This window comes from Nycticebus coucang, chromosome 23 (genome assembly GCF_027406575.1).
Source record: "Nycticebus coucang isolate mNycCou1 chromosome 23, mNycCou1.pri, whole genome shotgun sequence".
Classification (NCBI taxonomy): domain Eukaryota; kingdom Metazoa; phylum Chordata; class Mammalia; order Primates; family Lorisidae; genus Nycticebus; species Nycticebus coucang.
Window position 1 is genome coordinate 13,040,154 of NC_069802.1, and position 26,240 is coordinate 13,066,393.

Here is a 26,240-nt window from a genome sequence, read left to right on the forward strand (position 1 = left end):
GATTACAGGCACGAACCACTATGTCCAGTCCAGACATTAGTAAGTCTAACTCTGTCACCCTCAGTAGAGTGCCATAGCCTCACAGCTCACAGCAACCTCCAGCTCTTGGGCTTGGGCTTAAGCTATTCCATTGCCTCAGCCTTCCGAGTAGCTGGGACTACAGGTGCCCACCACAACACCTAGCTATATTTTGTTGTAGTTTGGCTGGGGCCGGGTTCAAACCCACCACCCTTGGTATATGGGGCCAGTGCCCTACTTACTGAGCCACAGGCCTAACTCTAGTTTTCAATGGAAAAGAAACAGAAGATGTTGAATTGAAATCATTAACATCATCAGATGATGCAGAACATGAGAGACATCTCAGTTCCTGAGACCCTAACTTATTCTAGCATCTTTTTCGTGTCACTCAATTCCATCTGCCAATCCCCAGTGAAGGTTCCAGTGTCTTCTGAAAGAGCTTATATCGATGACCCCTGAACATCCTAAAGGTTATGCATGGTAGCTCCCCTTTATGGGGGAATATGGAGAATGATTTTTGTTGGCTACCAAAGTCTTAGGATTTAAGACTACTTCTACTCTAATGAGTGTTTTGAGGAAGTACAGGCATTGACTTTAGGAATCCAAAATAAACCTGGATTCCTGAGTGGACCCAGAATGTCTCTATGGGTAACTATAAGAAACAGTAATAATCAGGGATTACCTAAAAGCTAAGGATTGGCTAAAAATGTATGTGGATTATTCAGATCGAGCAACTTGTAAGTTACCTAGAAATGTGCAATAATTATTGCATAAATGCCTTTGTTGTTGAACAGAATGTGTGTGCTCTGTTGAATCATAGTCACAGGGAGGAATTCTTCTGCCTGACTGTAAATTCATAGACATCACACCCAATGTTTCTCAACCCCATTTCCTCTGAGGTTCTAAACTGGGAGTAGATTAGTTTACCATTTCCATTTAAATCTGTGACCACTACAAGACCTAACATTGTGAAAAAGTACTCTGTATGTGTGATCCATGTCTAAATGTAGAAGGATATTTTAATTATCCTGTACCCTGAGATAAGAGTGAATTTTATACATTATGCCACACTATACAAATATTAGTAATTATCTTTACTACTGAAAATATAAAGATATTTTCTTCTTTTTCTTATGACACTAAAGCTAGATTGGCTCAGTGCCCGTAGCACAGTGGTTACAGTGCCAGCCACATACACGGAAGGTGGCAGGTTCGAGCCTGGCCCAGCCCAGCTAAACAACAGCAACAAAAAATAGCCAGGCATTGTGGCGGGCACCTGTAGTCCCAGCTACTTGGGAGGCTGAGGCAAGAAAATCGCTTAAGCCCAAGAGCTGGAGGTTGCTGTGAGCTGTGACACCACGGCACTCTACTGAGGGCAACATAGTGAGACTCTGTCTCAAAAAAAGACTAAAGCTAGATCAAAATGAACATGAAATGAAAAAAGTAATATATTTTTATTTAACAAATTTTTATTGAGCATCTATGTTCAAGGAAGCCAGTAGTCTAGGCAGCTCAAAGAGTATGGACTAGAAAGACTTCACTCTGTGTCCCCTCTCTTTATACGGTCTTTATACTGATGTATGTCCCCACTGTAATACGTGTGAGCGCCTGTTTCATTAAGTCTCACCAATACCAGCTATTGTCGAATTTTTAAATTTTCACTAATCTGATAGGACTCAATGTTTAGATTTCCATCTACTTAAAGTGAACAAAGTTCAATTTGAAGAAAATTGAACATATTTTCATGTTTATTAGTCACAGGATCCTTCCTTCCTTCCTTCTTGCCTCTCTCTCCCGTCCCCTCTTCCTTTTCTCTTTCTTTTTTTACTTTTTTTTAAGACAGGGTTTTGCCCAGGCTGGAGTGCAGTGGGGCCACTCACAGCTCACTGTAACCTCCAACTCCTCAGCTCAAGCAATTTTCCTGCCTCAGCCTCTTGAGTAGCTGGGACTACAGGTGATTTCCACCATGCCTGGCCAGTTTTTTTTTAATTAAAAAAATTTTTTTTTAATTTTTTGTGGAGATGGGGTCTTGCTATGTGGCCCGTGCTGGTCTCAAACTGGCCTCAAGCCATCTTTTCATGCTGGCCTTCCAAAGTGCTGGGATTATAGGCATGAACCATGGCATCTGGCCTAATGTTTTCTTTTTTTTCTTTCTTTCTTTTCTTTTTTTTTTTTTTTTGAGACAGAGTCTCATTATGTCATCCTCGAAAGAGTGCCATGGTGTCACAGCTCATAGCAACCTCAAACTCTTGAGTTCAAGCGATTCTTTCACCTCAGCCTCCCAAGTAGCTGGGACTACAGGCTCCTGCCACAATGCCTGGTTATTTTTGTTGTTGTAGTTGTAGTTGTCATTGTTGTTTAGCAGGCCTGGGTCAGGTTCAAACCCACCAGCCTTGGTGTATGTGGCCCGTGCCCTACCACTGAGCTGTGGGCTCTAGCCCCTAATATTTTCTTTTCTTTCTTTCTTTTTTTTTTTTTAGGAACAGAGTCTCACTTTATTGCCCTCAGCAACCTCCAACTCCTGGGCTTAGGCGATTCTCTTGCCTCAGCCTCCCGAGTAGCTGGGACCTCAGGTGCCTGCCACAACGCCCGGCTATTTTTTGTTGCAGTTTGGCTGGGGCTGGTTTTGAACCTGCCACCCTTGGTATATGGGGTCGGCGCCCTACCCACTGAGCCACAGGTGCCGCCTATATTTTCTTTTTCTATAAATTGTCTGTTCGTATCATTGCTCATGTTTGTTGGGTTGTAGTTTTCTCATTGATATGTAAACGAGTTCTGGCATATCGTATTAAGGAAACTGACTCTTTAACAACCCACCCCCATCTGTATTTGTCTTTGCTTCATTTTAGTAAATATTTTAAAATTCTATATAATGTTCTTCAAAAAAGGAAAAGAGTAATTGGGACCATATTTTTTACTTAAGTTTGAAATTTAGATAAATTCTCAATTTCTGCCTTAGCTACTGTGTTTAGTTGTTTAATTCTCCAAGTTAAGTATAATTATAAACTTGTATGTCTTTTGGCGCATAAGGAGTCTTACATGGAGAGTTCTTATAATTTTCCCTACTTTGTTTCTGAAAGAGAGCTGAGTACCACTAATGGTATTCTAGTCTTTCAATTAATCATTATTACTATTTTTTTTTTTTTTTGTAGTTTTACTTCCAATAAATGCATTAGGGACAACCACTCAAATGTAGTAAACAATTACCGTATACCACCACGTGCTTGTATGTTTGGGTAACGTGTCTATTTTCTCTTTATAAAAGTACGTTATCACAGGAATATGTCTTGACAATTTGAAAAATTGTCTATCTGAGCAATTACCAGGAGTAATGACTGAGCCGATGGTTGTCCTCTGGTAATTATAGTTTGCCTTGGAACTGGAGGACTGGTAATTTCAGCACTGGCATTTCTAAAAACATACATTGGTAACCTGCTTTTCCATTTCCAGAGTTGTTTACTAAACAGATAAATAGATTGAGCGTTAAGGTCTTTATTTCATAAGAATTTTTTATTTATTTATTTTGAGATAGATTCTGACTTTGTTGCCCTGGGTAAAGTGCTGTAGTGTCATAGCTTGCAGCAACCTCAAACTCTTGGGCTCAAGGGATTGTCTTGCCTCAGCTTCCCAAGTAGCTGGGACTACAGGTGCCTGCCACAACGCCCGCTATTTTTAGAGACGAGGTCTCACTCTGGCTCAGGCTGGTCTTGAACCTGTGAGCTCAAGACAATCTACCCACCTCAGCCTCCCAAATGCTAGGATTACAGGCGTGACACAATAATTCTTTATAAATTAAATCTTCTTCTTTTTTTTTTTTTTTTTTTTTTTGGCCACCTCTGGTATACGGTGCTGGCACCCTACTCCTTGAGCCACAGGCGCTGCCCCTTCTTATGACTTCTGGCTCCATGTTTTGAGTAAAAACTATTTGACCAGTAGTTTAGAATTTTTGTGAATAATCGCAGAGCACCCAAATTGGTGAATTTCTGTGTTTATACCCTGATGGAGAGAGAGGTTGAAAGCAAATGCCTTGGCTATACTTTGTAAGGAACTATCAGCTTGTCAGGCAAACAAAGGACAACTTTTGTCAATTTTGTAAACAAAAAATGTGTATTTTGAAGAGATAAGGTCTTGCCCAGGCTGCTCTTGAACTCCTAGCCTCAAGGGATCGTCACTCCTCAGTCTTCCTAAAGTGCTAATGTTATAGGCCTGAGCTACCTCGCTTGGCCAAAAACAGTTTTTATAAGAGACAGCCTTAAATTTTGTGTATAAGTGGTTATACACACTTAGAAGCATTTGCTGTGGGGGTAGTGTTGTGATAAACAAGAATTCCCATCTGCTTTGCAAGGCTGATTGCAAGGAACAAACACACAATTGCCAAGTACTTAGAAAAGAAGGAAGGCTGAGGTAGTGTGCTGGTAAATAAAGTTATCTGTAGAAATGCAGACACCTGGATAAAAAGCCTTTCTGAAGATTATTCGAGAGGAGTTATGCAGGAAAAGAAGGATCTGGTAGACAGGAAGAAGAAGGGTGGTCTTGGGACGTTTTGCAAGTCAGTATGTGTCTATTAAGGTTAAAGAAAATGGGAAATTACGCAGTGGTGTTTTGTTTTGAGACAGCGTCTCATTTGTCATCCTTGGTAGAATGCCGTGGCAGCGTAGCTCACAGCAACTTCAAACTCCTGGGCTCCAGTGATCCTTTTGCCTCAGGCTCCCTAGTAGCTGGGACTCCAGGCTCCTGCCACAACGCCAGGCTAGTTTTAGGGGGTCTCGCTCTTGCTCAGGCTGGTCTCAAACTTCTGAGCTCAGGCAATCCCCCGTCCTTGGCTTCCCAGAGTGTTAGGATTACAGGCATGAGCCACCACCCCAGGCTCTAGGCAGTGGTTTGTAATCAGAAGTAAACCAAAGGTTTGCAGTTTGTGATCCAAGCTTGTAATACTATGGATGACCAAGGAGCACAGCCGGTTCCTCCGTGGGAGGAGCATGACCCCAACCACACTAAAGGAAGATGGTTCTTCCTACTGCTTTGGAGATGGTTGGCAGGGAAAAGTGTCTGGAAGGAAAGCAAAAGCATGGGAGTGGGAAGTTGTGCATGGGGAGTGCTGAGCTCATTCAGTAAGAGAGGAAAAGAGAACAATTAGCAGAACTTAGTGATGGGCTGAAAAGGAAGGAATAGGGGATAGAACAAAGGCATTATTTTGCCAAATTATTTAAATTTGCTGATCAGAGTTATATATGTTACTAATATTTAACATGTATATCATATATATTTTAAAAATCACCCATTTAATACTCAGAAAGAATGACTATTAACATTTTGTTATGTTTTTCTTTTCTTTTTTTGAGACAGTCTCACTTCGTTGCCCTCAGTAGAGTGCCGTGGTGTCATAGCTCACAACAACCTCAAACTCTTGGGCTCAAGTGATTCTCTTGCCTTAGTTTTTCTTTCTTTTAGTAGAGACAAGGTCTCACTCTTGCTCAGGCTGGTCTCAACCCGCCTCGACCTCCCAGAGTGCTGGGATTACAAGCGTGAGCCACTGCACCCGGACTGTTTTTCTAATTTTTATTTCCACAGTCTCAGGAGAAATCACACTCTCTTACATGAAGCTTTCTCTACTGTCTGTTTTTCTTAATCTCATATATCATGAACCTTTGCTTATGACATTAAAATTCTTCATAAAGGTATTAGTGACGGCAGTGTCTCAATTTATTATGAAGAATTATGAGATAGAGCGGCAGCTGTGGCTCAGTCGGTAAGGCGCCGGCCCCATATACCGAGGGTGGCGGGTTCAAACCCGGCCCCGGCCAAACTGCAACCAAAAAATAGCCGGGCGTTGTGGCGGGCGCCTGTAGTCCCAGCTACTCAGGAGGCTGAGGCAAGAGAATCGCTTAAGCCCAGGAGTTGGAGGTTGCTGTGAGCTGTGTGAGGCCACGGCACTCTACCGAGGGCCATAAAATGAGACTCTGTCTCCACGAAAAAAAAAAAAAAGAATTCTGAGATAACATTTTTATACGTAAACTTCATTTTTTAAATTTCTTTAGGCGAGATCTTTAATGATAGTTAAAGATTCTGGGGAGTGCTAAGTGAAGAGAATGAGTGTTTCCAAGGCTCTTTATATAGATTATCAAATTTCTTTAGAAGCATTTCCAGCCAGGCTCTGTGGAATCCTGTAATCCTAGTGCTCTGGGAGGCTGGGGCAGGTGGATTGCTTGGGCTCAGGAGTTTGAGACCAGCCTAAGCAAAAGAGAGACCCTCTCTCTACTAAAAAAAAATAGAAAGCTAGACCGTCTCGACTAAAAATGGAAAAACTAGCAGGCTTCCTGACTTTTTCCTAACCAATCCAGCCACCAATACAGCGTTTTTCCTTCTAACCCTGCTCAATTCTTCCTCATGGCATTTGTCACCACGCCCCCTCTCCTAAACATACGTATTTGTTTGTTTTTATGGTATCCCCTACAGGATAGGTAGACTTGGTCTGCTTGTCACCACCTAGTCTTGAGGGTCCAGATGCTAGAACAAAGCCACACACCGCCCATGATCAATAACCATTTAGTGGATAATTGAATGACTCATGCAACCGATATAAAATTGAATGCCAAAGTTACCATTTGCTGGTAGAAAATTGGGTTCACCGTGTCTAAATTATTTGCTTCAGTAGGTATTTTATGTTGTTCTTTTGTCCTGAACTTACACTCCATGCTAATTATAACATCCTATCTCAACTGATCAGCCTTGCGTTCGGCCTTGTAAAGATGTCCTCTTGTTCCTAATTTCACCTGTAATCGTGAATGATGTAACCATTGTGTACAGATCCACTGCAGCAGATGTTAGATTTTTTTTTTGCATGATTTCTATCATTTCCATATTCTTTACACATTTCTTTAGCATATCTATTTTTATTTCTCAGAAAACTGAGAGTGGTAAAAGACCATGTTGAACAGGAAATTAAGCTTAAGTAAGAACTGAACTCAAAGGTCTTCTGAATAAAATTGTCAGTTTTTTAGAACAGACGTAGCTTATTTAGTAACTGGCCAGCTTATCAAGACCCTGATAAGATTCCATTTCCTGGTTAATTATTATAACCTACGTATACGACATCCTGTGTTTAAGGTTTGTTCTAATTTTGGTAATGCTCAATTCTTGAAATAGGAAGATTCTAAAGGAAAGAGGTGGGGGGTTTTTTGTTTGGTTTTTTTTTTTAATACAAGGTAAACAAATACAGAAACATGCCTATTTTGAAGCAGTAGGGTTTGTGAAGTAATACCATTGTAAATAAAAATGCAGCCTAGTCACATTTCTTGCAGGAAGCTTTCCCCGCGGACCCTGGTCTAACTAGGTGATGCTCTGGCTTGACTGCCTCACTGCGTAGACAGGACCTGGGGCTTCATTTTGCTTTGTTTTCTACATGCTCTTATTGTTTGTCATTCAATCATTGCCCCCAAAAGTTTATTAGTTGACAGTTTGAGTACATCTCAGAATATTGTGGAAAGTGCTCAGTAAACAACCCCAGATGGGACAGAATAAACCCAATCCTTGGTAAATCTGGAATGGCAGGGGATTTTTGTGTGTGGCCATTTTGAGGAAATTATTAAAACATTGTTTAATTATTACAGAGTAAAACTCACAGAATACTTGGCAAAACCACACACTTCCTGGGTCCTTGTTAACCTGACTGCTAGGCTACGGGAGGAAAAAAATAACTACTTTTCCCATTGTGACTTAATGCAGCTGGCTTTTCTCTAACAAACGTAGAACATGGGTTTTGATTTTACATATTATTTATGACTTTGTAATAGGAACCTTCTCTCTACCTGCCTTCAATATTTACTTTATATCTGCTCTGTACCTGCATTCAATACTTACATAGTGAACTTTCTCTCTTTTTTTTTTTTTTGAGACAGAGCCTGAAGCTGTTGCCCTGGGTAGAGTGCCATAGCATCACAGCTCACAGCAACCTCTAACTCCTGGGCTCAAGCAAGTCTCCTGTCTCTGCCTCCCAAGTAGCTGGGACCACAGGTGCCCGCCACAACGCCTGGCTATTTTTTGGTTGCAGCTGTCATTGTTGTTTGGCCTGCCCGGGCTGGATTCAAACCCACCAGCTCAGGTGTATGTGGCTGGCGCCTTAGCTGCTTGAGCCACAGGCCCCAAGCCTGAACTTTCTCTTTTAAAAATAAAAATTCTGAGGCCAAGGTGGATGGATTGCCTGAGCTCACAGGTTCGAGACCAACCTGAGCAAGAGCAAGACCCCGTTTCTAAAAACAGCCGGGCATTGTGGCAGGTGCTTGTAGTCCCAGCTACTTGGGAGGCTGAGGCAAGAGAATCACTTGAGCCCAAGAGTTGGAGATTGCTGTGAGCTGTGACGCCAAGGCACTCTACCGAGGGTGACCAAGGGAAACTATCTCAAAATAAATAAATAAATAAAAAGTCTGTTAAAACCACCACAGGATACATGGAGTGAAGACTGGTGAGTACTTAGCTTCTGAGCTGCTGTGGCTTGCTGTGTTAGAGGGGCAGAAAGTGATCACCACAATATCTAACAGGTGTCTAAGAATTAATGAAGAGTGCTGCCTAGCAAAGAGGAAGGGTTTAGGGGGAACTATTCTCTTTAGATTCAAATTAGATTTTGTGGCTTTCCCCCCGTTTTTTTTTTTTCACATCAAGCATTATAGGTTTTCATACCTAGCTCCAAAGGTACCTCCAAAGTTCCAAAGTTTTCCCTGTTCAGTCTAAAAATTCCTGTCACTGGTGGGCTGTCAGAGCAGCAGTGGGTTGTAGCGAGGTAGGTGAGTATGAGAGGAGAGAGACGATGACCTGCTTATCTCCAGGTGGGAACGCGTGCTCTGCAGCAGCCAGAGTGCCTGGGTTCAAATCCTCACACCACTATTTGCCTGCCTTTGATCCGGTACAAATTTACTTTGTTTTTCGTGCCTTAGTTTTTGCATCTATAAAGTGGCGATGATACTACTCCCTACCTCAGCATATTTATGAGGACTTCGCGTGTTCATGTATTGAAGAGTGCCAGGAGTAGAACAAACTCTCCATGGGAGTTAGCTACCGTTGTTTTTTTTTTGGCCGGGGCTGGGTTTGAACCCGCCACCTCCGGCATATGGGACCGGCGCCCTACTCCTTGAACCACAGGCGCTGCCCGCTACCGTTGTTTTATTACAGATGGAGGTGATGCGTTGAAGGGGCTGCCTCACCACATGTCCTCACGTCAGCGCCGTACGCAGCAGATGGGGGTGCTAGAAGACCGCTTGTTACACGGGATCGTAGGGAACACTTGTGCTGACTGCTTTTGTGACAAGTTTCAATGTAAAGATAAAAATAGAAATGTCCCTTGCTTGATTGAGTGAAGCCTGGGAGAGGAGTTGGTTGAGATGTAGGTAGAGTTACTTGATCTATTATATGGGCTAATTCATTCATTCAGTGTCTAAGAAGTTAGTTGCCGGCTGCACAGTAGGTGTGATAACACCTAATACTGCGCAGCTTTTGATTTACTCATCCAGTATTGGGGGCTGGAACCCTTCATCTTGGGAAAAGTGAGTCCACATCCATCCACTCCCACACATCTCTCTTGCTCCCTGGGAGTCAGTGTCCTGGTTATATGAGGGACAGGGGTTCTGTAAGTGTACCAGCAGTGGGGGGGAGCAGGGGCTAAAGATTGTGGTTTAAAGGGCATGGATGGGTGATAATGAGGGAGAGTTGGGGGGGAGGTGGAGATCCCAGCCCAGCCCAGCCTGGCCAGTTTAAACCCTCTGAAGTTCCCGCTAACCTGAGAGATCTGTAGGAAATTAGTTTTTTTTTTTTTTGTTTTGAGTTTGACGATCTGTCTTCATTTTATTTCTTTTCATTAGTCACAGTTACCCTTCTCCAGCCTTTGAATCTTGACAACTCCAATAACTCCCAATCTACTCTTTGGAAACTGAGGCAAGAGATAATGGAAATAATATTACCAGCACCTACACGGTGATAGTTTTTGTGGATAATGTAGATGGTCCCGTTTCCTATGATTCAATTTTTTTTTTAATTTCAAATTAATATAAGGGTAGAAAAGTTTAGGTTACATTGTTTTCAATTATAAGGTAAAGTTCAAGTTGTAGTTAGCCCTTCACCCAGGGAGCATGCTGAACACCCTCTAGTTTCAGTTTAAAACAGTCAATCCAACAGCATTATGTTCACTCATGGATATTTTTCCCCTGTACTACCCCATACGTGGGTCCTATTACTGTATTCTGCTGCCTGGCCTATGTCCACATTAGATAGCTACTGCCATGTGAGCAGGAAGTATTTAACATATTTTTTTTTTTTTTTTGAGGCAGAGTCTTACTATGTTGCCCTCTGTAGAGTGCTATGGCGTCACTCTAACAACCTCTAACTCTTGGGCTTAAGCGATTCTCTTGCCTCAGCCTCTCAGGTAGTTGGGACCACAGGCACCCGCCACAATGCCCGGCTATTTTTTGGTTGCAGTTGTCATTGTAGTTTAGCAAGCCTGGGCTGGGCTCGAACCCACCACCCTTGGTATATGTGGCCAGCGCCCTACTCACTGAGCTACAGGCACTCTGCCTTAACATATGATTTAAATGACCTTAGATATATGCCTAGCGTTCTAGTATATCCCATGAGAAATCTAAGGGATTCACATACTTAGTCTTTAGAACTAGTAAGCAATAAATATACTTTCCCTAATAATTATAAATTAGAGACCATGGGGCCACAGTCTTCTCTACAAACATATATTCCTATTCTCTTTTCCTGCTATTTTTTTTTGATCCATTTTTTCCTGCTATTTTTTCTCCTTAGTTCTCTCATAATTTCACACACTATACATTTTCCTGGTTTATTCATCCAATGTCTGTCTCCCCCATGAGACCACAGGGTTCCCAAGGGCAGGAATTTTCATCTGTTTTGCTTACTGCTACAGCCCCAGTGCCTAGAACCAATAGATGAACTATATTATGCAAATGCTAGTTACTGTTATAACTTTGCTCTTTCTTTAAAACAGTTATGGGCGGCGCCTGTGGCTCAGTCGGTAAGGCGCTGGCCCCATATACCAAGGGTGGCGGGTTCAAACCCGGCCCCGGCCAAACTGCAACCAAAAAATAGCCGGGCGTTGTGGCGGGCGCCTGTAGTCCCAGCTACTCGGGAGGCTGAGGCAAGAGAATCGCCTAAGCCCAGGAGTTGGAGGTTGCTGTGAGCTGTGTGAGGCCACGGCACTCTACCAAGGGCCATAAAGTGAGACTCTGTCTCTACAAAAAAAAAAAAAAAAAAAAAAAACAGTTATACAATTGAAAGGATGTCATTTTAAATTTTAAAGTGAAAGCCCTCGGATCATTCTTAATGTCCTGTAAGATAAACCTTTCATTCCAGCTATGGCAATGTCTGCTGTTTAACTATTTTTTCTCTGTGCTTGTTGATACCATAACAAGATATTTGACAATTGCACCAGAAGCTACTGTGGTACATTAGTCCTCCAGGTGGGCCGGTTCTGCCCTTGACCTCCTTTCTTTTCCAGCACCGGTTCATTGGTTTCATGGCCAACTGCTAATAGTTGACACCACCAATACAGTTATAGGAATTCACCGCCCGGGTTTGACACCTGTGTAGATGGAGGTGTGTGTGCTCACACATGTGTGTGAATAATTTCTTACAATAAACAGCTATTTCAGCAAAGATTCTGAAATTTGAAAGACTGTCAAATTGACTTCTGGAACATGATAGACAAATGTTAATATACAAAAGCAGATACACACTAAACATGATCTTTACATGGGCTAAAGCCTTTAGATACATTAAAATAAAAAATAATGCTCTCTTAGTAGGATGGCATGGTGGCCTTTTATAGATATTACCTATATTTAAAATAGCCCACATAATTACGGATCATCTTACCTGTGCCCTGCGTGCTCCTCTCCCAGACCTCTCTGATTTTTGTCTCATGCTCCTTTTTTCAAATCTACCCTAGAGCTTATCTTGTCCCAAGCTTCTATTTTGTTCCTAAATTATTTTTTTCAGTCTTTTTTTTTTTTATCCACGAGACAGAGTCTCACTATGTCGCCTTTGGTAGAGTATATGGCGTCATAGCTCACAGCAACCCCAAACTCTTAGGCTCAAGCGATTCTCTTGCCTCAGCCTCCCAAGCAGCTGGGACCACAGGTGCCCGCCACAATGTCTGGCCATTCTTGGGTTGCGCTGTCATTGTTATTTAGCAGGTCCGGGCTGGGCTCGAACCCGCCAGCCTCCGTGCATGTGGCCGGCGCCCCACTCACTGAGCTATGGGCGCTGAGCCTATTTTTTTCAGTCTTAAACCTCTGATTTGCCTGCTGAATTTCTACTCTAAAACAAAGGTGTGTTGTGAAGACAAAGGACCATTTTTCTAGGGGAGAGTTCAGCCTGTTGCAAGCCGGATCTATCATGGCCCGTGTAGTGTGACATGTCTTCCATGGTACCATTTATGTAAATTTTACACATTTGCCTACACAGAGGACTTTCTAGTAGACGCCACTGTTTAATGTCAGTAGAAGGGGTGACGTTTATTTTTTCTGTGTACTTTTCTTTTTTTTTTTTTTTTTTTTGAGAGACAGAGTCTCACTGTACCGCCCTGGGTAGAGTGCCGTGGCGTCACACAGCTCACAGCAACCTCCAACTCCTGGGCTTAGGCGATTCTCTTGCCTCAGCCTCCCGAGCAGCTGGGACTACAGGCGCCCGCCACAACGCCTGGCTATTTTTTTGTTGCAGTTTGGCCGGGGCCGGGTTTGAATCCACCACCCTCGGCATATGGGGCCGGCACCCTACTCACTGAGCCACAGGCGCCGCCCACTGTGTACTTTTCTATATTGTTTGAATATGTTAAAACTAGTATGCATATATATGTGAGTGTATTTTTTTTTTTTTTTTTTTTGTAGAGACAGAGTCTCACCTTATCGCCCTCGGTAGAGTGCCGTGGCGTCACACAGCTCACAGCAACCTCCAAATCCTTGGGCTTAGGCAATTCTCTTGCCTCAGCCTCCCAAGTAGCTGGGACTACAGGCGCCCGCCACAACGCCCGGCTATTTTTTTGTTGCAGTTTGGCCGGGGCTGGGTTTGAACCCGCCACCCTCGGCATATGGGGCCAGCGCCCTACCCGCTGAGCCACAGGCGCCGCCCTGTATTTTTTTTTTTTTAATTAACCGTGTTCAACACCAAGGAAGAAAAATTTGCTTGTGTTTATTTAGGGCTGGCTATACTTGTACTTATTGTTTTCAGGAATTCAGTGAAAAGCTGCCTTGTCCTTACCTTCTGACTCTTAAAAGTTATCATCTTGAGGCTTGGGGCCTGTTTGTCAGCGGTTAGGGCACCAGCCACATACACCCGAGCTGGCGGGTTTGGATCCAGTCCGGGCCCGCCAAACAACAATGACACCTACAACCAAAAAAAAAAAAAAAAAGAAGTAAGAAAGCTGGGCATTGTGGTGGGCGCCTGTAGTCCCAGCTACTTGGGAGGCTGAGGCAAGAGAATTGCTTAAGCCCAGGAGTTGGAGGTTGCTGTGAGCTATGTAGTTACAGCACTTTACGCAGGGGGACGACTTGAGACTCTGTCTCAAAAAAAAAAAAAGTTATCATCTTGAGACAGTTTTCCTAAGTTTTTGCATTTTGGGGGAAATGATGTTTAGGAAAGAATACACATACCCACTCACCAATTTCCAAACCCCAAAGATTCTTTTCCTAACACTTAAAACATGCTATACATTCAGAATTTTTTCTTATATGATAGACTTAATTACTATTACATAAAAACAGATTTCCAAATCCCATTTGTAGTCAAGAGTAATTCAAATTTACCTCAAATTGCTGGTTTTTTAAAACACTGCCTTTAGTAACTAAGCGTTGCTTTGGTTTTCCTCCAGTCTGAACTTAGCAATTTATTTTTATATAATATTTAACATGGTTATAACCTTGGACTTGTTTTGAATTTTGACCGTTTATTAACTTGATATTTTATAGTTGCTATGGATAGCTTTAGATTACTTTATCTAGGAGTCATAAAACTGTCTTTCTTTAGAAATATGGGGAGGTGAAGAGATTGAAAATGTTCTTGTCACTCTGTCCTTTTTTTACTTCCCACTGTGGATGTAAAGTTGCTCACATTGCTAAGGTTTAATTGAATAAGGTGAACAACGATGCAACCAACAGATGTGTGTAAGTTGGACCAGAGATGGGAAATTCTTGTTTTGGGGAGAGTTACAGATGCTCATCACTCTCCTGTGTGCTATGGAGCTCCTTGTAATCGTAGTTCAGAGGACCTAGGTGTCACATTGCTTTCAGGACCTCCTGGAGGGGACCCAGATGTCACATTGCTTTCAGGACCTTCTCGAGTGCCTCTTCTTTCCCCCTCTCCTCTAATCTCCCAGTTGCCTGAACTGACAAGCTCACCCTCCAGAGGGACTTTGGCTGAAAAGGAGTGTGTTTACTGGGCCTAAGTGCTTCAGGCCCTTCTGATCCCGTTGTTATGTACAGATGCTTTTATTGTCATAAATCAAGTTTTATCATCCCCGCCTTTTTCATTCTGTGGCTCTTTCTCTGTTCTCCACTAATTACCAGCAAATCCGTTTCCAGCTCCAAACTGATAAAGGAAAATAAAATGAGGGTTTAGTAATTTTTGCCTATATATGTATTTCCACCAGACTTATCATAAACATGATTGTTAATGGCAATTAAGAGAAAAGACGAAGGGGTACCGTCTCCAAAAGTCTCAACTAGAAAGTAGGAGGGGGGAGCAACATTTGCTAAAAATATAACATTTCTAAGAAATCATAGGGGCATCTTTTGAGTGCTTTCTACATGCCGGGAGCATTTCCAAACATTTTATGTGTATTCGTTTACTGAATCCCCGTGACAACCTGGATAGGGTAGGAATTATCCTCTACCTTATGTGCATCCAACAGTACAAGGTTATGGTCACTCATCTTGTTCTATTATGCTGGGTTTTTAAAAAATTGCTTGTTTCCTTTTGGTTATTACTGGGGTTTCAATAAGACATTTCAGTGAAATTTCCTTCCCTATGAAAGGCCAAAGCTTTGTCTTCTTGGGGCTCCCCCAAGTCCGTTTTTTGCACTAGGTTTTCCAATACGTTTCAGGTCACTGGTGCATTTTCTATGTGGCAGTTTTAACACCTCCCTTCTTTCTGTACCACCCACTCAAGCTCATTCCAGGTGCCTTTAGCAAATGACTCCGGAGGTATTTAAGTGGCCAAAGCTCATTTCATTGACCAATGAGGAGACCTGTGCCATATATACCAAAACTACGCAGTTCCTGGGATCAGGATCGAAGGTTGCTTTAAGCAAAGCTTTTGTTACAGTTAGCCTGTTGCATCCAGATTTCAAGACTGGAAAGGTAGGGGAAGCCTTATTTGTTTTAATTAAAGAGAGGAGGAGATGATTGTGTTTTGCTAAAGCAATTTAAGTCTGGCCAGATAAACAGATAATATGTTTTGTTTGTTTTTTAACGGAAGGCAAAAAGAAAATTTGGAAGTTTGTAAGAATTTCAACTGCTGCACAATTTCCCTTACCTGCAGTAGAACCAAAATCCTTAAGTTACAACATTTTTTTAAAAAAATCAGTTCATGTAGCAGCTTTTCACTCCCCACAGGTGGGGAATCTGGATATTTACAAAATAAAGTCTTTTTTTGCAATTTGCTGCTACTTAGGATACAGTAGGAATTTACCAATAATTTCCACATTTGTCTTCCAAAATCATGAGAGAATCTTGTAGAGAAGACTGTAATTTTAAGATGTGATGATAAAAAATAAGAAAAAGTAATGGAATTAGCTTTATGATAATTAATACATAATTAACGATAATGACATTTCCTTTCAGAGAAAAGTTCTGATATAGAGATAAATGTCAGTCCTTTTTTTCAAACCAATATTTAAGTTTACAAAAGGGAATTATTTCAGCGTACGTTATCTGCTTTAAACATTGAAATAAGTTTCACTTTCGTTTACTTACATTTTATATGGTGTGTGACATTTGTTTTTATGTTAACTCACATGATCAGAGAAAGAAAATTTTTATTCTATCTGGAAAGGGAGCGATTTGGATAGCATTTGAAATAGAAGCTATTCTTCAAAAGAAAGATATACTCTTTCCTGGTAAGGAGCCCCTGGCCCTCACAGTAAAATCCCTCTTCATTTTGATGACTCCATGTCGGAACAAAATGTATACCTGAGAAATGCATATTATTATATGTGATTATTAGCCACAACTAATGTTTAGTATCAAAAGACAAGTTTGGATTCAAGGAAAAGTATAATTGCTTTTCCACCATGCCTTTTTTTTTCCAAATATGGCTTAATATGGGTTTGTATTTTTGTAACAAAGAGCTATTGAGAAATGGCACCATTGGATTAAAAATTATCTTAAATATTTAGTTTTTCACTCCTTTCGTCTAATTTGTCAAGAGAATGCTCTCAGTGCCCAAGCCACTGAGTATTAAATTTCTAATCATTTCAATTATCTCAGAATCCCTTTTCTGATTCTGCCATATTCATTTTAGAAGATTTACGCCCTGAAATTTTCTATTTGTATTAGATTTGTTCCTAATGCCATTTTGCAAGACATCCCCATTTGGATGTTTCTTTTTCTGGTTGACTCCTAGGGGAGGCAGGTGTGGGGGACAACTTACAGTGTTAATCCTTCACAGTGCAAAAGACTTGCTAGCCATCTTCCCCAGTCTAAATAATGCTGTTTCTTAATTCCAAGCTAAGGCTCAAAGGTCTAGACTAACTTCACAGATCAGAGGTCAGGCCCGAATTGCTGCAATTCGTGGTTCAATTCTGCCGATATGACAGAATTTCACAGCTATGATGATTGCCTTTTCCCCCTTTTGCACACAGGCCAGTCTGTGCAGTTAACAGCATAATTTGTACAAGTTAGCCCTTGCCACCTGAGTTTAATGAGTAACTAGCTGGTGCCTTAGGTTTCCCTGGTACAAGGTGCATAATATAAAAGGGGCCAAATGTCAACGCACATAGAGGGAAGGGGGAGGGGAGTGATAATCTCATAACTACCATCTATGAATCCTAAGATTTCAGTAATTCATGTTTATCTTTAAAATTATATTTCCACTGTGTGAATGCTAGCCTGTTCATTTTCTCTGCTACTGAAAGAGGTAGATAATTTTGTTAAATGTTTGTAAGAAAGATCTGTCTGATGAGAGATTGTTGGCTAACAAGTAGGAAGTAAAATTGCAGGTTCATTTCCTCATTTTGTGGAGTCTCTGATTTCTCAAAATCTTTCTAAAAGGTGACATTTTGTAAAAATCTGGGGAACAAATAGGACTACCAAGTATTTCTGAACCTGTGGTAGTCATGCACATCTGATTTTCTCTACTCTTCACCCGTAAAATTGAACTCCTATCTTTATTTCTAACCCGGGTTGAGAATATCTCTACTGTTCATAAGTTGAATATTGGGCCTCTTGAAGAAATTCTTAGATGGCCTTGACAGTTCAGAGATTTGCTGTTTAGTTTTGATGCTTCATGGTAACTCTGAAGCTGCAATAGGGTTTAGACATGGAGGATCATTTGTTGATTTTGTGGTAACACAAATTTGAACTTTCTGCTCTTCCAAACTGGGGAACAGAAGCAATTAGGTTGTTCCATAGAAGGCCTGGCTTTGAATCCCAACTTTATCACTTCCAGCTAAGGGATCTTATCAAATGGGAAGCCTCGTTGCTCCTCGGGTTCTGTTGTAGAACTTGCCTCCTGGAGTTATAGCAAGGATTAATAACATGATGTCTGTGGAATGCTTAGCACAGTGCTTCGTGCATAATAAATACAAAGGTATTCACTGTTCCAGCCATGCTTAATATTATTACATCGCTTGGGTTGCAAATTAGCTTAGGCTACCCTGCCCACTATTCCAACATGGTTACAGGTTGGTCTTTGTTCATTTCATGAGGAACACAGCTATGACATAGTGGAATGAGGTGATTTGAATGTCAGGGGTGTGTGTATTTTAACGTTGCTCAATGTCAAGTGTAGCCCTCTTTTAGATGCTATCTTTTTTCCTTGCTGATTTGCCGTCACATGGCAAAAGCTGTAAAAGGAGATAAATCCAAATGATCTGGTTTCCTTTGAGAGTTCTGTTCATTCTGCCAAGTAGTGAGAAACACTGGAGCTTTTAATAAAATCCATAAACGATACTTTACCAGTGGGCTAAATTCTGTCCTTGATAATATATAATATTACTCTTACTAGAATTCATGCTTTGTGGAAATGCCAGAAATGAAAATATTGTAGTGATTTTTAAAAATTCTATTATTAAAAATTTCATTCCTATGGAATGTAAAAATAGCATTTGAATAAAAGCATGATTTTAACTATTAATGACAATGTAATAATTATGTGCTTAGAATTGAAAAGGTAATATGATGCCTCCCATTCATTAATTAAGCTCCTAGGATGGGCTAGGATTGGGTGTGGGGCACTAGGATTATAGTCGTGAGTCAGATCTAGATTCTGCCCCTGTGGAGTTAAAATTGGACTAAGGATGACCCCTGATAGCAATTACAGTAAGGTTATTTTTTTATTTTTTATTTATTTTGCAGTTTTTGGCTGGGGCTGGGCTTGAACCCAGCACCTCGATATATGGGGCCGGCGCCTGATTCCTTGAGTCACAGGCATCAGCCTACAGTAAGGTTAAACCAAACAAAATTGTCAACATTCTACTGTTTACTTTTTTTTTTTTTTGGTTTTTGGCCGGGGCTAGGTTTGAACCCGCCACCTCCAGCATATGGGACCGACGCCCTACTCCTTGAGCCACAGGCGCCGCCCCTCTACTGTTTACTTTTATATGGTTCAGTCTAGTGCTATGAAGGATATGATGCTGGAGGAACGTACCTCAGGGGGCTCCAGCGATGGCTTCCCGGGAGGAATGAATTTGGAATGGGTGTCAGCTGGCAAAGCAGGGGGTTGGAGATGGTTTGAAGCTGGCAACAGCACCTAACGATAGAAAGTGACACAAGATGAGGCTGTAGGTGGACCTGGAGTGTTCCTCATGGGCTTTTATGAAGGACATTGACTTTAAGGGCAATGGGAAGAGAATGTAGGAGGGAAGGTTCAGCAGGAGGGTGGTATGACCAAATTATTTTCACTCTGTCACCCCAGCTAGAGTACAGTGACATCATCCTAGCTCACAGCAATCCTCAAACTCCCAGGTTCAAGCTATCCTCCTGCCTCACCCTCCTGAGTAGCTGGGACTATTTGCCCGGCTAATTTCTATTTTGGGTAGAGACAGGGTCTCACTCTTGCTCATGTTGATCTTGAATGCCTAGCTTAAAATGATCCTCCCACCTCAGTTTCCCAGAGTGCTAGGATTACGGGTGTGAGCCACCAGGCCTGGCCCCAAATTGTTATTTTTTTAAAAGTGGAGACTCTGATTGATTGTCATGGGCCCCGGTGGCCAGGATGAAGTCAGCTGAGACTATGGCAGGTATCTAAGCAGGAGCCGGTGGTTGGCAGTTTACAGGATGCCTTCTAATGTTGTATCTTATCTAGTCCTTGTAAGGACCTCACGTGAGTTCCTAGCATCAACTTCAGTGTATGAGTGAGGATGATGAGGCTCAGAAAGTTACATGGCATGTCCATGGTCATACCATGCAGGTTGCAGAGTGAGAATTAGAACTCTGGTATCTGGCACCCTGTTGCAGCCTTAGGCCTATGTATTAACATCCCTGGGTGTGGCCAGTTGATTTATCATAAGAAAGGATGGGGGAGGGATTGTTGTTAGAGACAGGGTTTCATTATGTTGCCCAGGTTGAAATGGTTTGGTGGATGAGATCACTGAGGCCTTGAACTCCTGGGCTCAGGTGATCCTCCCACCTCAGCCTCCTCAGTATCTAGGAGTTACAGGTATGCACTGCTATATGCCCAGCTTATTTCTTTAATTTTTTGTAAGGACGGGGTCTTGCTATTTTGCCCAAGCTAGTCTCGAACTCCCAGCCTCAAGGGATCCTCCTGTCTTGGTCTCCCCAAATGGTAGGATTACAGGCATGGGCCACTGCTCCTGAAATGGATCTCTTTTAAAGAAATAGAATTTTCATTCCTTGGTGGAGGGTTGGAGTAAGAAAGCTATTTTTAGCCCAGGTTTATGATGAAAGTAGACTAGGACATGACTTATGTTAGACTGGAGTGTCTTTTTGGGAAAAAATGAATTTCTTTCTTTTTTTTTTTTTGTAGAGACAGAGTCTTACTTTACTGCCCTCGGTAGAGTGCCGTGGCGTCACACGGCTCACAGCAACCTCCAGCTCTTGGGCTTATGTGATTCTCTTGCCTCAGCCTCCTGAGCAGCTGGGACTACAGGCGCCCGCCACAACGCCCGGCTAGTTTTTTGTTGCAGTTCGGCCAGGGGCTGGGTTTGAACACACCACCCTCGGTATATGGGGCTGGCGCCCTACTCACTGAGCCACAGGCGCCGCCCGAAAAAATGAATTTCTTAATGTCCCATATTTATGTATGCCCTGCCTCGTTCCAAAAGTGGATTTGAAACACCTTTCGAGGGCCAGGCTCAGTGGCTCACACCTATAATCCTAGTACTTTGGAAGGCCAAGTGGATTGCTTGAGCTCACAAGTTCAAGATCAGCCTGAGCAAGAGCCTGACCCCATCTCTAAAAAAAAAAAAATAGCTGGACGTTGTGGGCACTGTGGTGAGCACCTGTAGTCCCAGCTATTGGGGAGGCTGAGGCAAGAGAATCACTTGAGCCCAAGAGTTTGAGGTTGCTGTGAGCTGTGATGCCACCGTACTCTACTGAGGATGACAAGTGAGACTCTGTCTCAAAAAACAAAACAAAACAAGAAAAAACCCACCGCGTAATTTCCCATTTCCTTTAACCTCAATAGATACACACTGGCATGCAAAAAATCCCAATGACAACTGCAACAAAAAATAGCCGGGTGTTGTGGCGGGCACCTGTAGTCCCAGCTACTTGGGAGGCTGAGACAAGAGAATCGCTTAAGCCCAGGAGTTGGAGGTTGCTGTGAGCTGTGATGCCACAACATTCTACCTAGGGTGACAAAGTGAGACTCTGTCTCAAACAAAACAAAACAAAACAACAGCTTTCAAAACTTCATATGGCACAGAAAGAAGAAAGAAGATGGGGCAAAAAACTCAGGGCAGGCAAATTCACATAAGATTTGTCCTCAGATCCCACCATTTACTCAAGAAGGGGTCGTGCACATCTGTAAGAGTCCCATGGTTGAGAGGATTTTGTTCAGGATAGCTTTCCCTACTACTGGAATCTACAAAAATTTCCCCCTTAGATCTTCATGAAACTCGGTCACGCAGTGAGCAAATCCACAACAGCTCAGTACAAGGAGTTGGGGGCGGGAGTGGAATGAATGAATGAACACTAGTAATGTCTGGAAGCCAATTCATTTCCCTGGGAACCGCCCCACAAATCTAACCAATAAATGTATTTTCTACTCACCAGTGTGACCTTCGTTAAGACAGTTTCCTCTGTCGTGAAATCAACGGTTTACATTAGAACTCAACTTCTCAGACTAGGTCCCCTGGGGTACCCAACATTCATGGGGAATGTAAAACCACAGGACATACTTGGCAAATGGGTTTTGTTTGGAGGTTTTGGTGGCAAAACAATAGAACAATATTTTAAAAATGCATAAAATGGATTGTGTTAGGAGTCATTCTGGAAAGTTCTGGAAATTTTCTGTTCCTGGAGTAGCCACAAGAGGCACATCAGTGATCCTTCTTTCCCTTTCTCTGATACAGAACATAACTGTACAATTTTTGTGTTTGGAGTTTATACTCTATTACCTTGATATGACATTTTAAAGAGGGAAATAGTACCATTGTAGAAAGAGTGAAAATTCATAATTCTGTATCAATAATATGAGCCAGGAATGGTGCTTATATATATTTTCTCTCTTCTCCATGATAGTACGACTAAGAATTATCTCCATTTTATGGACGTGAAAACTTAGGCTCCAAAAAGTTGAATAAACTTGTCCGGATTTGCTTATCTAGTAAATGAGTGATACAGCCATCTAAATGTTAGTCCATTGTCTTCACGGTGTGTCAAATTAGTTTCATGACAACATACCTTTTGTAATCTGCATGTTCATTTTCATAGTTTTTATCAAACACCCTGATGTTGATTATTAGCTATTATCTAGGATATAGCCTTTAGGGAATTCTCTTTTCACAAAGTTGGGTGAAGACTATGCATTGAGAAATTGTTTAGCAGCTATTGCTCTGTAATTTTTTTCTTTTTAATTATTATAGGCGCATAATGTTGTATATCTTTATAGAGTACATGTGATGTTTTGGTACAGACATATAATGTGAATTCAGCAAATCAGAGTAATTGGGGTACCCATTAGCTCAGGCATTTATCATTTCTTTGCGTTAGGAACACTCTAAGGTCACTCTTTCATTATTTTAAAGTATACCCTAAGTTAGCATTGATTATAGTCACTTTGTTGTACTATCAAATATTGTTCATTCTATCCAAATACTTAGCTACATTTTTGCCCCCATTAGCTATCCCCACTTTATCCCCCCTTCTCACTTCCCTTCCTAGACACCAATAACCACCCTTCTACTCACTGCCTCTATGAGATCCATTGTTTTTAGTATTTAGCTCCCACGTATGATTGAGACCATGTGAGATTTGTCTTTCTGTGCTTGCCTTATTTCACTCACCCTCTCGAGTTCCAACCCAGTCATTTCCCATGGCAGGACTTCATTCTTTTTTGTGGCTGTGTAATATCCCATTGTGTTTATGTACCAGAATTTCTTTATCCATTCACCTATTGATGGACACTTAGGCTGATTCTAACACTTGGCTATTGTAAATAGTGCTGCAGTCAACATGGGAGTATTACTCTATGATGTGTTTGAGGGTGTACCTTTTCTTGGAAAGGAAATCAGTAAGGATTAAAACTAGGTGATGCTTAAGTATTGTTGTAATCCCATAAGGTTACAAATGGCACTGAGCTGCAAGTCATTCCAACATGAAGATAGTTATGGCAGAATCATTTTGAGCTGTAACTGACTTCAGAGACCACTTAATTCAGAAGTGTCCAATTATACTCTATGGAATCCCCTCCTGTAGGGTTCCCCTGGACCACATAAGATGATGGAGCTAGAGGCACCCTCCACTCGCTCCACACACACACACTTCATCCCTTACCTGCACTCAGCCAGCTCTTGTTTATTGGTTTTATTTGCTTCTGTATCTACTTAGATTTTTGGTGGAAGAAAAGGTACTATCCCCAAAAAATGAAGAAAAAAAGTGTGAAAACTACTGATAATCCAATTCCTTTATTTTTTTTAGGGGAGCAAACTTTGGCTTAGAGAGATGAAAAGATTTGCCTAAGATCACAGAACAGGGCATGGCAAAGCTGGAGTTAAAACTAGCCATCTCGCTCCCAGTTCGGTGTTTCAACCACCGTGCCATATTGAATCTTACACATCCGGACACTTACAAGTCGTTTGGAGCTCAGATGGTTCCATGAGGACTCTCAGCAGTTGAGAGAATCAGGCAGATTATATTTCCACATGTAAAATAAAAATAAAATGATGTGCGGGCGGTGCCTGTGGCTCAAGGAGTAGGGCACTGGCCCCATATGCCAAGGGTGGCTGGTTCAAACCCAACCCTGGCCAAAAAATGACAATAATAATAATAATAAAATGATGGCCTTAGGATATTTATTTACTTATTTGAGATAAGAGTCTCAAGCTATCGCCCTGGGTAGAGTGCTGTGGCATCAGGGCTTAAGCGATTCTCTTGCTTCAGCCTCCCGAGTAGCTGGGACTATAGGCACCACAACACCCAACTATTTTTTGATTGTAGTTGTCATTGTTTGGCAGGCCTGGGTTGCCACCTCTGGTGTATGTGGCCGGCACCTTAGCCTCTTGAGCTACCCATGCCACCCTTAGGATATATTTCATTTTTATTTTTTTGAGACAGAGCCTCATGCTGTTGCTCTGGGTAGAGTGATGTGGCATCACAGCTCACAGCAACCTCCAACTCCTGGGCTCAAGCGATTCTCCTGCCTCTGCCTCCCAAGTAGCTGGGACCACAGGCACCCACTATAATACCCAGTTATTTTTTGGTTGCAGCCATCACTGGCGGGCCAGGGCTGGATTCGAACCCTCCAGCTCCAGTGTATGTGGCTGGCGCCTTAGCCGCTTGAGCCCCAGGCACCAGAACTAGGATATATTTTAATGCCTCATCTGAAATCAACTTTGTCTTGAACTTTTAAATCCTTTTCATTTGAATATTTTCTGTAGCATGACTTTTAAGATGATGCTGGAACCCCAAATTGTAGTTTTCATAGGCCTCTCCATGCAAAGAACATCCTCAGAAGAGTCTTAGCTATGTATTTTGGGGCAGAATAAGTCTTTTTCATGACAACTCTGATTGGTAGTGGATAGCTGGAGTACTTGTTTCAGTGGTTTTGGGGACCCTCTCTGAAATCTATAGGAAGACTGTGCTGAATTGTTAGTGGTTATGTAAGCATAAGCCCCCAAATGGGCTGGGGAGGCCATGAGCTAGATAATATTTTCACCACTCAGGGCCCTACTTCATCTTTTCACGGGATCATAAGTATAAAACATAGGCCACGTCTGTATTCCTTTATAAACATTATGTCCATGTTGAAGTCATGTGTGCTGTAAAAAAGGCAGAGAGAAAAATGCAACAAGTGGGAGAAACGGGTCATTTTCTTATTACTGATCCATGTTTCTTTAGAATAGGAGAAGGCTTGCGTTTCTTCATTTGTAGAGTAATGGTATTTCATTTTCTGATGAAAATCCACCCCTCCCCCCAATTCCTAATGCATATATGAAAACCATCTTGAAATAGGAAACATTTCTTTTTTTTTCCCCCTCTAGGATTTGTCTCAAAGGGCCCTCTGAAAACTGAACTCTAGAGAAGCCACAAGCAAGCTGCCCGAATTTGCCTGTATCCTCTCATTCTACATCTTACAAAGAACCAGACAGATCAAATTGGTTGTTTTTGGTGAGTACACCTCCTGGGATCTTTTCTTTTCCACTTAAAGAAGAATATAAATTTTCATTCCTTTTTTTTGTGTGTGTGTGTGTTGTGTGGTTTTTGGCCAGGGCTGGGTTTGAACCCGCCACCTCCGGCATATGGGACCGGCACCTTGAGCCACAGGCGCCGCCCTAAATTTTCATTCCTATCAACCATGTTGTCTGCTTCGTGGACATTGTGCACCTGGGATGCGTTTAGGGGATTGTTAGTTGTAGAAACAACATGTTAAGTCATTTGGAAGCCATGATAATCTTTACCTTTTTGGACACTTTACATCTTTATAGACTAAGGAAAACAGCTGCTTCTGTATGTATCTGTGAGCATCTTCTTAGGAGTTAAGACCCAAAAAATAATCATGTATTGCTTATACATCTGCCTAGTAGCCCCCACAAAAAGAGAGCCACAGTATTTCTTTCTTTTTTTTTTTTTTTTTTCCAGTTTTTGGCCGGGACTGGGTTTGAACCCACCACCTCCGGCATATGGGGCAGGCGCCCTACCCCTTTGAGCCACAGATGCCACCTGAGGTCCACAGTATTGCAATCAGACTGCCTTTCAATGTGTAGGACATAAGGAAGGGTTTCTTTGTACAAACTAGACTGGATTCAGTGTGATAGTATTTTGTGTTTTTGAGCAATCCTCATACCTTCTCTAAGTTTCTATTTGCTTACCTGTCATATGAGATAAAAATAACTGTCATGTTAGACTCCTCCATCAATCGACGTTGGGTTTGTTTGCACTTGGGGGGGTATTATGACTAATATTGCTAAGAGTGATAGTGTACAAATATTTGTTTGAGTTTTGCTTTCAGTTATTTTGGATATATACCCAGTGGTAGAATTGCTGGCTCATGTGGTATGTCTGTGTTTTTGCTGTTGTTTTGAAGTACCACCATTACTGTTTTCCATAGCAGCTGTGCCATTTTACATTTGACCAGCAGTGAACAAGGGTTCAATCTCTCTACATTCTAATTAACACTTGTTTTGTTTTTTTGATAATGGCTATTATAATGCATGTGAAGTAGTATATCAATGTGGCTTTGATTTGCATTTCCTTAATGATGCTGAACATCTTTTCATGCTCTTATTAGGCATCTATCTTTTTTTTTTTTTTTTTTTTGTAGAGACAGAGTCTCACTGTACCGCCCTTGGTAGAGTGCCGTGGCGTCACACGGCT

At 41.8% G+C, this 26,240-nt stretch overlaps 1 protein-coding gene across 3 annotated transcripts in view; it reads left to right on the forward strand.

The window, feature by feature from the left end:
- RBM47 (RNA binding motif protein 47) overlaps positions 1–26,240 on the forward strand; it is a 93,168-nt gene that overhangs the window by 31,465 nt on the left and 35,463 nt on the right. For all 3 annotated transcript variants that reach the window (XM_053577917.1, XM_053577916.1, XM_053577915.1), the window contains exon 2: positions 24,908–25,034. The gene's annotated coding sequence lies outside the window, so the exon portion shown is untranslated. The remainder of the gene's footprint in view (positions 1–24,907; positions 25,035–26,240) is intronic.